The 14,009-nt window shown below is 47.5% G+C and overlaps 1 long non-coding RNA gene across 2 annotated transcripts; it reads left to right on the top strand.

Annotated features, from left to right (window-relative positions):
- The first annotated feature begins 6,019 nt into the window (after positions 1-6,019).
- On the top strand, positions 6,020-7,929 carry LOC122440454. 2 transcript variants are annotated; one of them, XR_006269109.1, is made up of 3 exons: positions 6,020-6,489; positions 7,371-7,575; positions 7,722-7,929. It is a non-coding gene; the product is annotated as an uncharacterized LOC122440454 (long non-coding RNA). The 2 variants fall into 2 exon arrangements; XR_006269111.1 differs by lacking the exon at positions 6,020-6,489 and adding an exon at positions 7,108-7,189.
- The last annotated feature ends 6,080 nt before the right edge of the window (positions 7,930-14,009 follow it).

Here is a 14,009-nt window from a genome sequence, read left to right as displayed (position 1 = left end):
AATAAAATATTGCCTTAAAATATTTTAAAAATGTATCCTCAGGGGCTTCCCTTTTATAATTTTATTAATTAACTTTTGGCTGCGCTGGGTCTTCATTGCTGCACGTGGGCTTTCCCTAGTTGCGGTGAGTGGGGGCTACTCTTCCTTGAGGTGAACAGGGCTTCTAACTGTGGTGGTTTCTCTTCTTGCGGAGCACAGGTTCTGGGCGCACGGGCTTCAGTAGTTGCAGCACACAGGCTCCGCAGTCGTGGGGCACAGGCTTAGTTGCTCCACGGCATGTGCAATCTTCCCGGATCAGGGATCGAACCCGTGTTCCCTGCATTGGCAGGCGGATTCTTATCCACTGCACCAGCAAGGAAGTCCATATTAAAATATTATTTATTATTAATGAGTTTTATGTCATCCCTTAAATTTTGTACCTGAGCTGAGGGCCTCACTGATCCTCAGAATTTCCTATCTAAGTGACCCCAGACTGTTTCCAAAGCCTGTGGACCTCTTTCTCCATCCATCCTACTCACTGAAGACAGGCCAAGTGCAAGTGCACATACGCTCAGGGCTGACAGTGGTCAAGGGCAGGCTGGCTTTGGGAGTGGACAGGGTTTGCACATGGGGGCTGGGTAGGTGTCCTCACCTGAGTGGAGCAGAAAGGAACTGCTGGCGGGAAGAGAAAGTGGGTAGATGTGGAGGGGGTGGTGCTACCACATTCTAGCCCTGAACTCCAGTGATTCTGAAAGCAGATTTGTCAAAGTAAGAGATAGATCTTTTTAAACATTTGATGTATAACTTTTCTTTATTAATTTTATTTAATTAATTTCTAATTATATAATTATAATGATATATACTATCAGTTCAGTTCAGTCACTCAGTCGTGTCTGACTCTTTGTGACCCAATGGACTGCAGCACGCCAGGCCTCCCTGTCCATCACCAACTCCCGGAGTCCACCCAAACTTATCTCCATTGAGTTGATGATGCCATCCAACCATCTCATCCTCTGTTATCCCCTTCTCCTCCTGCTTTCAATCTTTGCCAGCATCAGGGTCTTTTCAAATGAGTCGGCTCTTCGCATCAGGTGGCCAAAGTATTGGAGTTTCAGCTTCAAAAATCAGTCCTTCCAATGAACACTCAGGACTGATCTCCTTTAGGATGGACTGGTTGGATATCCTTGCAGTCCAAGGAAGTCTCAAGAGTTTTCTCCAACACCACAGTTCAAAAGCATCAGTTCTTCAGCACTCAGTTTTCTTTATAGTCCAACTCTCACATCCATACATGACTGCTGGAAAAACCATAGCCTTGACTAGATGGACCTTTGTTGACAAAGTAATGTCTCTGCTTTTTAATATGCTGTCTAGGTTGGTGATAACTTTCCTTCCAAGGAGTAAGCGTCTTATAATTTCATGGCTGCAGTCACCATCTGCAGTGATTTTGGAGCCAAAAAAATTAAGTCAGCCACTGTTTCCACTGTTTCCCCATCTATTTGCCATGAAGTGATGGGACTGGATGCCATGATCTTAGTTTTCTGAATGTCGAGCTACTATAATTATACATATAATATAAATTATAATTATATAATTTATAATTTACAATGTGTTAGTTTCAGATGTACAGCAAAGTGCTTCAGCTATACACCTACATCTATCTGTTCTTTTTCCAGTTCTTTTCTTATTTAGGTTACATAATATTGAGCAGAGTTCCCTGTTTTACAGTGGGTCCTCAATATAACTTTTAAATATTTAGAAATGTTTTGTTCATGGCTTTTAAAAAAATTATTTATTTACTTATTTTTGGCTGTGCTGTATCTTTGTTACTGTTCGGGCTTTTCGCTAGTTGCGGTGAGCAGGGGCAACTCTCTAGCCGTGGGGCATGGGTTTCTCGTTTTGGTGGCTTCCCTTATCGCAGAGCAGGGGCTCTAGGGCACATGGGCTCAGTAGTTGTGGTTCCCGGGCTCAAGAGCAGTGATACACCTGCTTAGTTGCTCCGCTGCACGTGGGATCCTCCCGGATCAGGGATCAAACCCGTGTCTCCTGCATTGGCAGGTGGACTCTTTACCACTGAGACATGAGGGAAGCCCCTGTTCTTGACTTTTTATTGGTTCTCTTGCCCTCAGCCCCACAGATGTTAAGGGCAGGCCTGCTTACAGGGAGGGCAAGTGGGCAGACAAAAGTTATCAGGATGAAGTAGACCAGCCTGATCTCACTTCTGCTCAATGCCCACCTGTGTACCTTTACTCCTGTCCATCCCACCACCAACTTCCTGCCCACCCTTCAAATCCCTCTCCTCCCTCTGCAAAGTCTTCAGCGATTCCTGCTGTCCTTGGTGCCTTCCCTCTCCTCCCAGCTGTGTTATTTACTCCCCATACCACTCCCCGAGTCCTCCTTGCCCATCCTGCCTGATATCAGTCCTCCAGAAGCTATTTTGTGCTGTCATCTAACTGTTAGTGTACGTGTGTGTGTATGATGTCCTGGGTTATCAGTGTTTTAATGGTGCTGAGGATGTACTATTTTACTCTTTAAGTTCCCTACAGTGTTAGGCTTTGGAAAGAATGAGTTTGGAATTAACCAGAGACCTAGGGTTGATGCTGGCCTTACCCTTTATTAGCTATATGACCTTGAGCAAGTTAACCTTCCTGAGTCTCATATTTCTCCATATAAAAACAGGATAATAAAACTTGCTTGGCAGGGTGTTATGAATACAAGAGGTAATCTATATAAAGGGCCTGATAAAGTAAGCAGTCAATAAAACGTTAACCATAATAATTATACTATTACACTTAATATATTATTATATAGTTTACATGTATTATATGCCTGCTATTATATTGTTCATAGGACAATTATAATGATATATTATTAAAGGCCTTACATAAACTCGATGACTGAATGGGACGATCGGGAGATGCAAGAAACCTAAGTGAACGGAAAGGGAGCTCGTCTAGCTTGAGGCTTTCCTGCCTCCGAGAGACTGAGGATGTCATCTGGAACTGGGTTCCTTTGGTAAGGGGATCCTTGGGACCCATGATTGCTCTCTGGGCATCTGGCATAGAAGTGAGACATCTAGGGCTCAGAATTAATCCTTCCACGCGGCTAAAGCCTCTTGACCCCACACTTCATTTAGTTACACAAGCCACACCCTTGGCACAAGCCTGTCCCTGCCCTGTTAGCAGAGGCAGCTGAGTACCAGGCACCACCTCCATCTGCCACGGAGTTGGCCAGTCTTCCCAAGTGAGTCCTCTGCCCCAACACACCCCAGAGCGCCTGCCTAGGAGTAACCACAGGAACCAAGGAGTGGGGGGAGCAGGAGACGTTGGATCCCAACGCCCAGGACCACCCACCCTGACCTCCTCCCCTGTGATTATTAAAAACATATTTCCAAGGGATTAGCAACTATGCCAGGGATGCTGATCGCTAACCCTCAGTCCAACCAATGGTTTTAATCACTAACTGCAGCCACATTAACATTACTACCTAATGAGAAGTCTGCAAGGCGGGGTGGGCAGAGAGTGGGTTGGAGAGGGAGACACCTGCTAGATGGCTGAGCCAAGGGGCCACCCTGGAAGAGAGTGGCTCAAAATGGCATTCCGCCCCCCGCCCCAAGTCAGAAGACCAGCTCCTTAGGACATTAAAGACACTGGTTTGGGGATGGGGCGCCTATCTCCAGGCATTCTGTATTACCACATCTCGGGGGAATCACGATTTAGGCTCCCTGTGGGAGCGTCCACAGGGCAGGGCACTCACCTGTGGTCAGCCAAGTTCTTAACTGGGGCCCCTGTGAAGACCTAGCTCTTGGCTCACAAGTGTGTGCAGAACGCGGGAGATTCAGACCCAGAGACTTTGCCATTGTCCCATGACAGGGATCCTAGTCCACTCCTAGTGTTACCTCCACCCCTCCCAGAGCTGGGATCCCATTTTTAGCTTGTGATTGTGATGGTAAAGAATTTGTCTAGTGTGGGGGTGGGGGTGGGGTGTGGGGGGATGGTGGGGGTGGGGTGTGGGGGGGTGGGGGTGTGTGTGAGGGTGGTGGTGATGGCTAAAGGTGACCATTGGTGCACTCAAGATAGTTCCTTTTGTGACAGCAGAGAGGAAGTTAAGAAGGAAGAAGGGCATAGCCTGGGTTGATGAAAGGAGAAAAAAGCAGCATTCAATGAGGAGGTGGAGGGGGAGTAGACAGGTTAAGGAGGGTGTGGAGATGCCTCCGGCTCTTAGGAACACCCTAGGAAGAAGGTATTTGACTCAGAGAGGACTGTCCTTGTAGCTCATGGTTGTAATTTTTTTTTTTTTTAATAGAGGTAGTTTCTTTTAATTACTTTTTTGGCTATGAAAACATCTTACTTCTCTCTCTCTTTTTCCTGTGGGATGTAGAATCTTAGTTCCCCAACCAAGGATTGAACCTAAGCCCTCCAAAGTGAGAGTTCAGAACCCTAACCATTGGACCGGCCAGGGAATACCCCTTGTTGGAAACTTTTATGTTCAACAACTGCTTACCAAAAAGTTGGCCCCCTTACTGTCTGTCTTCTTTTCTTCCTCTCTCTGTCTCTCATCTTTGTTCATGATCTAGCAAACAGCTAAGGCCTGGAGTTGGCTTCCTCTTCACTGGGTGCAGATTTTTCCGCAGGGTCAGTCCTCGGAGCTCTACCTCCATCCCTTGCATCCTTTGCTATCAGCTTCCCTGAAGGCAGCGCCTCCATCCACCACCCAGACAGAGCATCCCTCTTCTGTGTGCACACACCACGCCAGGCACTGGAGAATGGACCCCAGGAAGGAGGGGTCCTACTAGAACTGGCAGGAACTCAGAAGGAAGGAAGGTGCAGATTCCAGAGCCCAATGGAGCCAAGTGTCAGTCAAACTGCTGAGCACACATTCAACCAATCAGATTAAAAGAAAAACTGGAGGGATTCTTTAGAAGATGGCAAGGAGGTGTAGAGGGAGCTGGGGTCCAGGCCCAGGCCCAGAGGGACTAAGATGGGGAGGCGCAGAGTGGAGAACTATTGGCTTGGAGAGAGTCCGTGGGTTCTTGAGGTGAGGGCAGGGCTGGGATGGGGGTTGTGGGAGGTGGCATAGACTTGATGCCTAGAAGGCCAGACTCAAATGTCTGGCATAAATTTGAAGGGAATGGAGGCTTCTCTGTGGGCCCCTGGGCAGGTGAGAAGGCAGCTTGCCTTTGTGCTCTCCCCAGGCAGAGGCAGGCGTATGGGGGGATAGCGTCTGGGGTACCGTTGTTGTGGACACCGTCCGGTAGCCCTCCACCCAGGCCAACCTGCTGTGTCTATAATCAAGAGCCCCAGCAAGCCCTCCTGTGTCGCCACACACAGCCAGTAACAGAAGACCCATCTCTGAAATAAACACCATATAAGAACAACAACCCCCAGAAACTCCAAAGGGGCTTTGATGTTGGGGCCAAGGGTTTTGACTAAACAAACTGGAAGCGATTTAGGCCAGAGAATGCTGGCGGCAGCTCTGAGGCGGCAGCACTAGGGTATTGAGTCAGGTCGCCAGGAGCTAGTAGAGGACTCTACCCTCCCCACCCCCAACCAGCCACGCTGGAACCTCAGAGACCAGTGCAGAAAGGCGAGGGTGTGTGCTGTCTCCCATCTTCCCTCCTTCCTACTGCCTGAGGGGCTGGACCATTTAAGAACATCATCTCCACCCAGCAAATGCTGGGCTGTGAAGCTGACCCCGTGAAGTCCTCCCCTCCTCACACTCCAGCCCCAGCACACACAGTCACTGCCCTCCACTTCCCCCGCATCCTCTCCTCCTCAGCCAGTCCTTATCTTACATGTCTTTATAAGGAACAACTGATTCCAGGAACAAATCTTGTCCCAGTCTGAAAAGTCCCTGATTCCATAACAGCCACATTGCTCTGGCACTGAGGAGGGTTGAATCCCAAAGAGTTGGCAGTTCAATCCTTGGACAATCAGCAATCCCCTAGAGGGCAGAAACTGCAGGAGGGCAGAAACTGCATCTGGTTCATCTCTGTGTCCCCCATGCCTAAGAAAAGAGAGGGGTTCAATCCCTGTTTGTTGAATGAACAAATGAACGATCCCTTGGGGGAACCACAGAGGGTTAAAGTCCTGGTTCTATTATAAGCTTCAGTGTCCTCTGCCAAGAGGTATTACCCAGCTCATAAGTGGTTTTATGAAACCATACATGCACACACACACATCCATATACATACAGACAGACAGACATACTATTGATACAAGAACTATGTAAAATGTGCAGCCCAGAGTCCAACATGCAGCATGTACACAATGGTGGGGTGTAAATGTTTCACAATTCAGGTTACTTCCTTACCGGTCTGTATCTCATTTGTAGCCAACAGAACCTACATTTGTGAATCTGCACAGAAGGGCTCAGAAGACTGGAGCTGGTAAACTTTTCAGGGTGGTGATTCCAGCAGGAAGGCAATGCTAGCTCCCTCCCCTGCCCAACCACGGAAACGTGGAGAAAGCTGAACCTTTTTGGACTTGTGTGGTGACTTTCTCTATTAGAGAGGTGAGGGGGAGGGGCTGGGGTTTCATCTGTACCCCTTAAATGAGACCCTCTGCTCCGTAAGATGGTCCCCCTCTGGCCTCCCCTCTGACTTTACTCTGGCTGTTTCTCTCCCTCATATCCTCTCCCTGAAGGCCATCTGCCTTCCTGCCTTTTTTTTTTTTAATCTTAATTATTGTTTTACATTTAATCACCAAGTCTTGAGTAATAGGATCCTAAAGAGCTAGTGAGATATCCCCAGGCTGGATTGACTCTCACAAAGGAAAAAAACAAAACAAGGGAGCCACTCACAGAGAGCCAGACACGTGCTTACACACTTTCTCTCTCACACACACACATACACAGAGAGTCCTATACACGAAAACAAAAAAGTACAGGGAACATGGGCGTGCCACACAAATACACAGGCACACACACTTAGATATGTACACACACTGTCTCAAACACACGCCTACACACGTACATTCGCTACTAACAAAGAAACTCCAAAAAGCAGCGCATGCACATGCACACACACACACGGACTTACAGGAGGCCCGATGACTGTACTTCAAGCTTCACCTCCCAACCCAAGCCCAAAAATCTGTCTCCAATTATCTGGCCCGTGTTGGGAGCAACAGGAAATCCAGAGCTGCCTCTGTCTTCTGGGGGAGATGCCGGGATTTCAGCCATTTCTCCATCTTTGGAAAACAAAAGCCTTCTGGTCTTGCCTCCTTCTCCCTGCTTCCAAGGCAGCTGGGGCTAGAAGGGTGTGCATGTGGGTGGGAGGGAGGGTGTAAAACTGAGCCTAAGAACCTCTTGGGGAAGAACAGCCTGGGAAAGTGGCCAGGGGTCTCTGAGCTCTGAACACGAGCCTTTCCAACTTCCCCCAAAACACTGAACAGGGCAGTTGCTTGGCTCAAGGATAAGGGTCTACAGTGAGGACCCTGGAATCAGCAGTGACCCCAGGCACCAGCCTCCTGCAGTGACCAGCACAAGAGTGCAACAACCACCAGACTTCCAATCAGAAGACCTGGGCTCGAGTCCCAGATCTGCAGCAAGCCAGCTGCCAGTGACTTCACGCCTCAGAATCTCACTTAGAAAATGGGGGTAAGACAGCGGCATGCCTTACGGGGTGGTTGCGAGCAACGTGAGCTGGTACAAGTGCTTGTGCGGCTGTTGGCTATGAGACGGTGCCCCAACCTGTGTGAGTGGCATCTCCTCCCCAAATAGAAAGCTGTCCTTGTCTTCCCCAGATACATTTGGCCATTCCCACAGAAGAGAAAATACGTTTTCAAGAAACCAAAGATTGAGACTTCCCTGGTGGTCCAGTGGCTAAGACTCTGTGTTCCCAAAGCAGGGGCCTGAGTTCTATCCCTGGTGGGGGAAATAGATCCCACATGCCACAACTAAGAGTTTGCATGCCTCAACGAAAGATCCCGAATGCTGCAACAAAAATCTAAGGTCCCACTTGCTGCAGTCAAATAAGTAAAATTAAATACTAAAAAAAACACATTGGATCTGCTTCTTTATCTCTCTTCCCTTATTAGTCTCCCCATCTTGCAACTTTCTTACTTGACTGCACAACCCACCCCATTGGATTTGGATATCTTGTTTTTAAAGACACCTAATCCAGGGGCCCCTGGAGGAAAGCGTGGCAGCCCACTCCAGTGTTCTTACCTGGAGAATTCCCATGGACAGAGGAGGTTGGCAGGCTACAGTCCATGGAGTCGCAAAGATTTGGACAAGACTGGGCACAATCCAGCAGCACCTTCCCCTAATTCAGCCCAGGGTTAATTTCCCCAAATAATGGACACTCTACCTAGCTTTGCTTAGGGAAGGGTTAGAAATCATTACTACATAAAGGCGATAGTTCCCTCAATGGCTCTAATGAAGGAACATTTGAAACTGTTTGTTTATTTGGTTGTGCCAGGTCTCAGTCGCAGCATGCCGGATCTTTTGTTTTGGCATGCAAACTCTTAGTTGCAGCATGTGCCATCTAGTTGCCTGACCAGGGATCGAACCCAGGCCCCCCTCATTGAGAGCGTAGAGTCTTAACCACTGGACCACCAGGGAAGCCCCAGGAAGGGACTTTTGAAGGACTCTTGCCACCATCCCAACCACTCTCTGGAACTTCAGGGCTTTGTAGGATTTATACTGCTTTGTAGGATTTAAACATACTGCTCTGGGAAATACGATTTCATTGTTTTCATCTAAGTTTCTCCACCAGACAGGGAGCTCTGGGTCACCTTCTCAACACTCCAAGCATGCCAGGAGAGTGGATGTGTGATGTGCTAGACTTGCAAAGGGAAACGGTTCAGCGGCCCCTTCCCAGGCCCCTGGGATGGGACAATCTTGTTAGAGACCCAGACTCCAATGGGTGCTCAAATAGAGGGAATCCGAAGCCAATAGAGTAAGGTATAAAAGGAAGACTTTTCTCACCTCTCTTCTTTATAGCGTGAATAATCTTCCCTGGTAGCTCAGCTGGTAAAGAATTTACCTGAAATGCAGGAGATCCTGGTTCAAGTCCTGGTTTGGGAAGATCCCTTGGTGAAAGGATAAGCTACCCACTCCAGTATTCTTGGGCTTCTCTCGTGGCACAGCAGTTAAAGAATCTGCCCGCAGTGTGGGAGACCTGGGTTTGATCTCTGGGTTGGGAAGATCCCCTGGAGGAGGGCATGGCAACCCACTCCAGTATTCTTACCAGAAGAATCCCATGGACAGAGGAGCCCAGTGGGCTACAGTCCATGGGGTCACAAAGAGTCAGACATGACTGGGTGACTTTCACTTTCTTTCTCCTCTCTCTTTTTTATATCATGAACAATCTAATGGGCTGATTCAGTATTTAAGAAACAGTCTGATGATGGGAAAGAGAATGTGGGGGGAAAAGAGAGGAGTGAGAAGAAAGGTATGTGAGTACCACAAGGTCAAGGAACAGTCTTGAACATGGAGAAGAAAATTATGAGAGTGTCCCTTGGGGGGCTGGGGTGGAGCCGCTTGATTCTCACTAACTCCAGAGCTGGGGTTTGGGTCCCCCTAGCCAGGCAACAGAGCCCAAATCTTTGGGGGAGGAGGGGTCAGGAGCTCAGATATGCCCCCCTCCTCTCTTGAAAAGCACAAGAGGACACCTTTCCTTGCCTCCTGCAGGCTCCCAACACATGACCTTTGACTGTGTAGGGTCAAGGGGCGTGAAATAGTCCAGCTCAGGAATGAGAAGATCCCAACCCTGCCTGCCCAGCCTGGCCCTCAGAGGCTGGCTCAGGGGGTCCACCCACAGTCCGAGCGGCCCTCCTTTGAAGGCCGGGCTGAGAGGTTCAGCTTTCCAGACTCTGGCGGCAGGAGTGAGTCACGGTCTAACAATGTGATCTGTCAAGTGCTGCAGCTCCCTGGGCTGCTTGTACCCACAGCCTCCTGCCGCCCGGATCCTCACGGGGCGTTCCTCAGTCTGAAAAACTCAAAGATCGTGTCTTGGCTTTTCTGTGCCCCCCACCCTCCCCCATCCCAGCTCCAGTTATTACTTTCCAGAGAGCCCATCTGATGGGGACACCAGCCAAAGAGATGGGTCAGAGGTGGAAAATGCTGGAAATATGGGGCAACTTTTCCAGAATTTGAGTCCAGACTCTTAGGGAGTTAAGAATTAGGATAATGGACTTAGAGTCTGTCATCCAGAGTGAAGTAAGTCAGAAAGAGAAAAATCAACATCATAGATTAATGCCTATATATGGAATCTAGAAAAATGGTACCCACGAACCTGTTTGAAGGGCAGGAATAGAGATGCAGATGTAGAGAATGGACTTGTGGACACAGAGGGGCATGCGGAGGGTGGGACACATTGGGAGATTAGAATTGACATATACACACGACCATGTGTAAAATGGTGCACATTTTATCTAATGGCTAATGGGAAGCTGCTGAATAGCACAGGGAGCTCAACCCAGTGCGGGTGGGATGGAGTGAGGAGGCGGGTCCAAGAGTGAGGGGAGGAGCCTGGTGGGCTACAGTCCATGGGGTCGCAAAGAGTCACATGACTGAGCGACTTCACTTTCATAGCTGATTCACGTTGCTGTGTAGCAGAAATTGAGACAACACTGTAGAGCAATCATACTCAAAAAAAAAGAAAGAAGAAGAAGAAGAATTAGGGTGAGGGGAGTGCAAAGAAAAAGGAACTGAGTTAGTCTGGGTGGCAAAGAAGGCCCAATTAGTCTGCTGCTTGATAGGAGAGGTTGAGTGTCTTGTATACCAAAGCCCACTGAACGGTACACTTTGAAAAGGGTGAACTCATGGTATGTATCAATATTTTACATATATCAACAAAGCTGGTTTGTTGTTGTTTCCAAAGAGTGTCTGAGTGGGAGGCAGGTGAGTCTGTCTCCAGAAAGAGGTAATGCTGTCTGTGCAGGGTAGGTAGGTGGGGGGGAGTGGATGAGAAGGTTAGGAGGACGTGGCTGCCTCTGGCTTCAAGTGGATCTGGGCTGGACTAAAGCAGTAGCATCTATGCCGAGGGGATAGTTGGGACCAGTCCCTGCTCATGGGGATCCAGGGCCCATCCAGAATGTGTCACCCCTACTATGAGCCTTCAGTCTCCATGCTGAACACCCTGAAACACCACCTCCCCAGTGACCCCTTCCACAGACTCAGATAACACTTTAGTTTCCCAGCAAACCTTGAGCTCCATCTGTAGCAAACAAGGGGTGCCTTTTTACCTCTTTGGGGGCTCATTATGTTGTTACTTTTTTTTCATCTGCTTTATTCTCACTTTTCATTTATGCTAGCTTACATCTTCTGTATCATTTTTAAAAAGTTATTTATTTTTGACAGCACTGCATGGCTGGTGGGATTTTTAGTTCCCTGACCAAGTATGGAACCCAGGCCCTGAGAGCACAGAGTCCCAAACACTAGTCCACCAGAGAAGTCCCTTCTGTATCTTTTAAGCCTCTTGGAAATCCATTACCCCCAACAAGGCAGAGCATACATACCATTTTTAAGAGTACAACTTGCAAAACACCCTCAGGTACATTTTCTGTTTTAGGGTTAAGAATAGCCTATGTGGAAGGCATTAATAGAGAAGGTGAAGCTATTTCTATTTTTAGGTTAAGAGAGATGAAGAGACTTGGTCAGGGGCATCTGGCTTTTGGATGTGGAGTGAGAGCTGAAACTGGGGTCCTGGAACTCCAAGGTACCACTCTTTCTTCTGTGGAAGGCACCAGAAGAAGCCGTGGAGAAGGCCAAGTTGTCTTCCTCCAGCCTGGCCAAGGCACACACCTCCTCCAAGGCACGCTGACAGGACTTTTAGCAGAAAGTGCCCTGGCCCATGGGATTTCTCCAGTTGGTGCACCGGCTTAGTTGCCTCAGGGCATGTGGGATCTCAGTTTCCAGACCTGGGATTGAAACCATGACCCCCGCATTGGCAGGCGGATTCTTAATTCACTGGACCTCCAAGGAAGTTCTGCATGGAGTCTTTTAGTTTAGACATGCTGGATCTCCCATCCTTGGGGCATGCAGGATCTTTAGCTGTGGCATGTGGGATCTAGTTTCCAGACCAGGGATTGAACCCAGGCACCCTGCATTGGGAGCAAAGAGTCTTAGCCATTGGACCACCAGGGAAGTCCTGAGACCCCTTTTAGAGGAGGGTCTGAAGGAATGACTGAAGATAACCGGGACAGGAGCCAAACTCTTCCCATTTCTCATACTCAAAGTGGAAAAGAGAACCTGCAGCCTCGAGAAGGGGCTCCTCCCATTTCAGCACAACTCAGCATACTTGGGGGTTCACAAAAAGGGCTACACCTAGCTCTGCTTTCCAGCACTTGCTCTGAGGTGGGGTGGGAATGAGGGTGCAAGATAGAGCATCATCAGAGACACATAAACAGTCTGACTGGGGAGCAAAGGGAAGGAGAGAATAGCCTATTACGGATTTGAACGGGAGTCTTTGGGGGCAATTACATCTGAGAGGGAACTGGGTGGTTATGTAAGCTTTATTTTCTTTCAACTTTTCAAAACTTGATAACTTCTACTTTTTGTTTGTTCATTTAAGTTTGAAAATATTCTTTCTTTTTATGTTATTGAGGTAAAATTGATATGTAACATTATATAAGCTTCAGGTGTGAAAGTGCAAGTCACTCAGTTGTGTCTGACTCTTTGTGACCCGATGGACTGTAGTCCACCAGGTTCCTCTGTCCATGGGATTCTCCAGGCAAGAATACTGGAGTGGGTTGCCATTCCCTTCTCCAGGGGATCCTCCCAATGCAGGGAGCAAACACTGATTTTCCTCATTGCAGGCAGATTCTTTACTGTTTGAGCTACCAGGGAAGCCCCTTCAGGTGTACAACAAAAATAATTTGACATCAGTATGTACTACAAAGCAATCAACGCCAAAGGTCTAGTTACCCCTCCCCCCGTCACCATCATACAGTTGACCTGCTTCACTCATTTCACCTTCCCCCAACTCCATTCCCCTTGAGCAACTACCAATCTACTTTTGTATCTCTGAGTTTGGTGTTTTCATTTTTTGTGCATTTGGGTTTTTATTTGTTTGTTTTTTGGGTTTTGCTTTGGCCACACTGTAGCACATGGGATCTTAGTTCCCCAACCAATGATTGAACACCTGCCCTTTGGGTTGGAAGAGTGGAGTCCTAATCCCTGGGCCACCAGAGAATTTCCTGTTCATTTGTTTTGTTTTTTCTGATTCCTTGTAGGAGTGACACCATGTTGAATTTGTCTCTCTTCATCTGACATACCTCACTTAACATAATACCGTTAAGGTCCACCCATGTTTTCACAAACGGCAGGATTTTGTTCTTTTTTATGGCCAAGTAGTATTCCATTGTGTGCGTATGTGTGTGATGACCTCCTTGTCTATTCATCCATCCATAGACACTTCAGATGTTTCCATATCTTGGCTATTGTAAATAGTGCTACAGTGAACATAGGGGTGCATATGTCTTTTCAAATTAGTGTTTTTGTGCTCTTTGAATGAATACCCAGAAGTGGAATACTAGATCATATAGTAGTTCTATCTCTAATTTTAATTTTTTGAGGAATCTCCATGCTGTTTTCCATAGTTGCTGCACCAATTTATAATTCAGCCAACAGTGCATAAAGGTTCTCTTTTCTCTACATCCTCTCAAAAACATGTCATATCTTGTCTTTTTAAAATATTTAAAATAATAGTCATTCTGACAAGTGTGAGGTGATATCTCACTATGGATTTGATTTGCATTTCTCTAATAATTAATGATGTTTTCATGCATATTGTTGGCTATGTATATTTCTTCTTTGGAAAAATGTTTATTAGATTCTCTGCCCATTTTTTAAATCAGTTTGTTTAGGTTTCTTTCTTTTTTTTTTTGCTATTGTTGAGGTGTATGAATGGCAACCCACTCCAGTACTCTTGCCTGGAAAATTCTATGGACGGAGGAGCCTGGTGGGCTGCAGTCCATGGGGTCGCGAAGAGTCGAATATGACTGAGCGACTTCACTTTCACTTTTCGCTTTCATGCATTGGAGAAGGAAATGGCAACCCACTCCAGTGTTCTTGCCTGGAGAATC

The sequence above is a fragment of the Cervus canadensis genome, chromosome 1, assembly GCF_019320065.1.
Source record: "Cervus canadensis isolate Bull #8, Minnesota chromosome 1, ASM1932006v1, whole genome shotgun sequence".
NCBI classification, from domain to species: domain Eukaryota; kingdom Metazoa; phylum Chordata; class Mammalia; order Artiodactyla; family Cervidae; genus Cervus; species Cervus canadensis.
The sequence above is the reverse complement of the archived record's forward strand: the minus strand, read 5'-3'. Positions and strand labels throughout refer to the sequence as shown.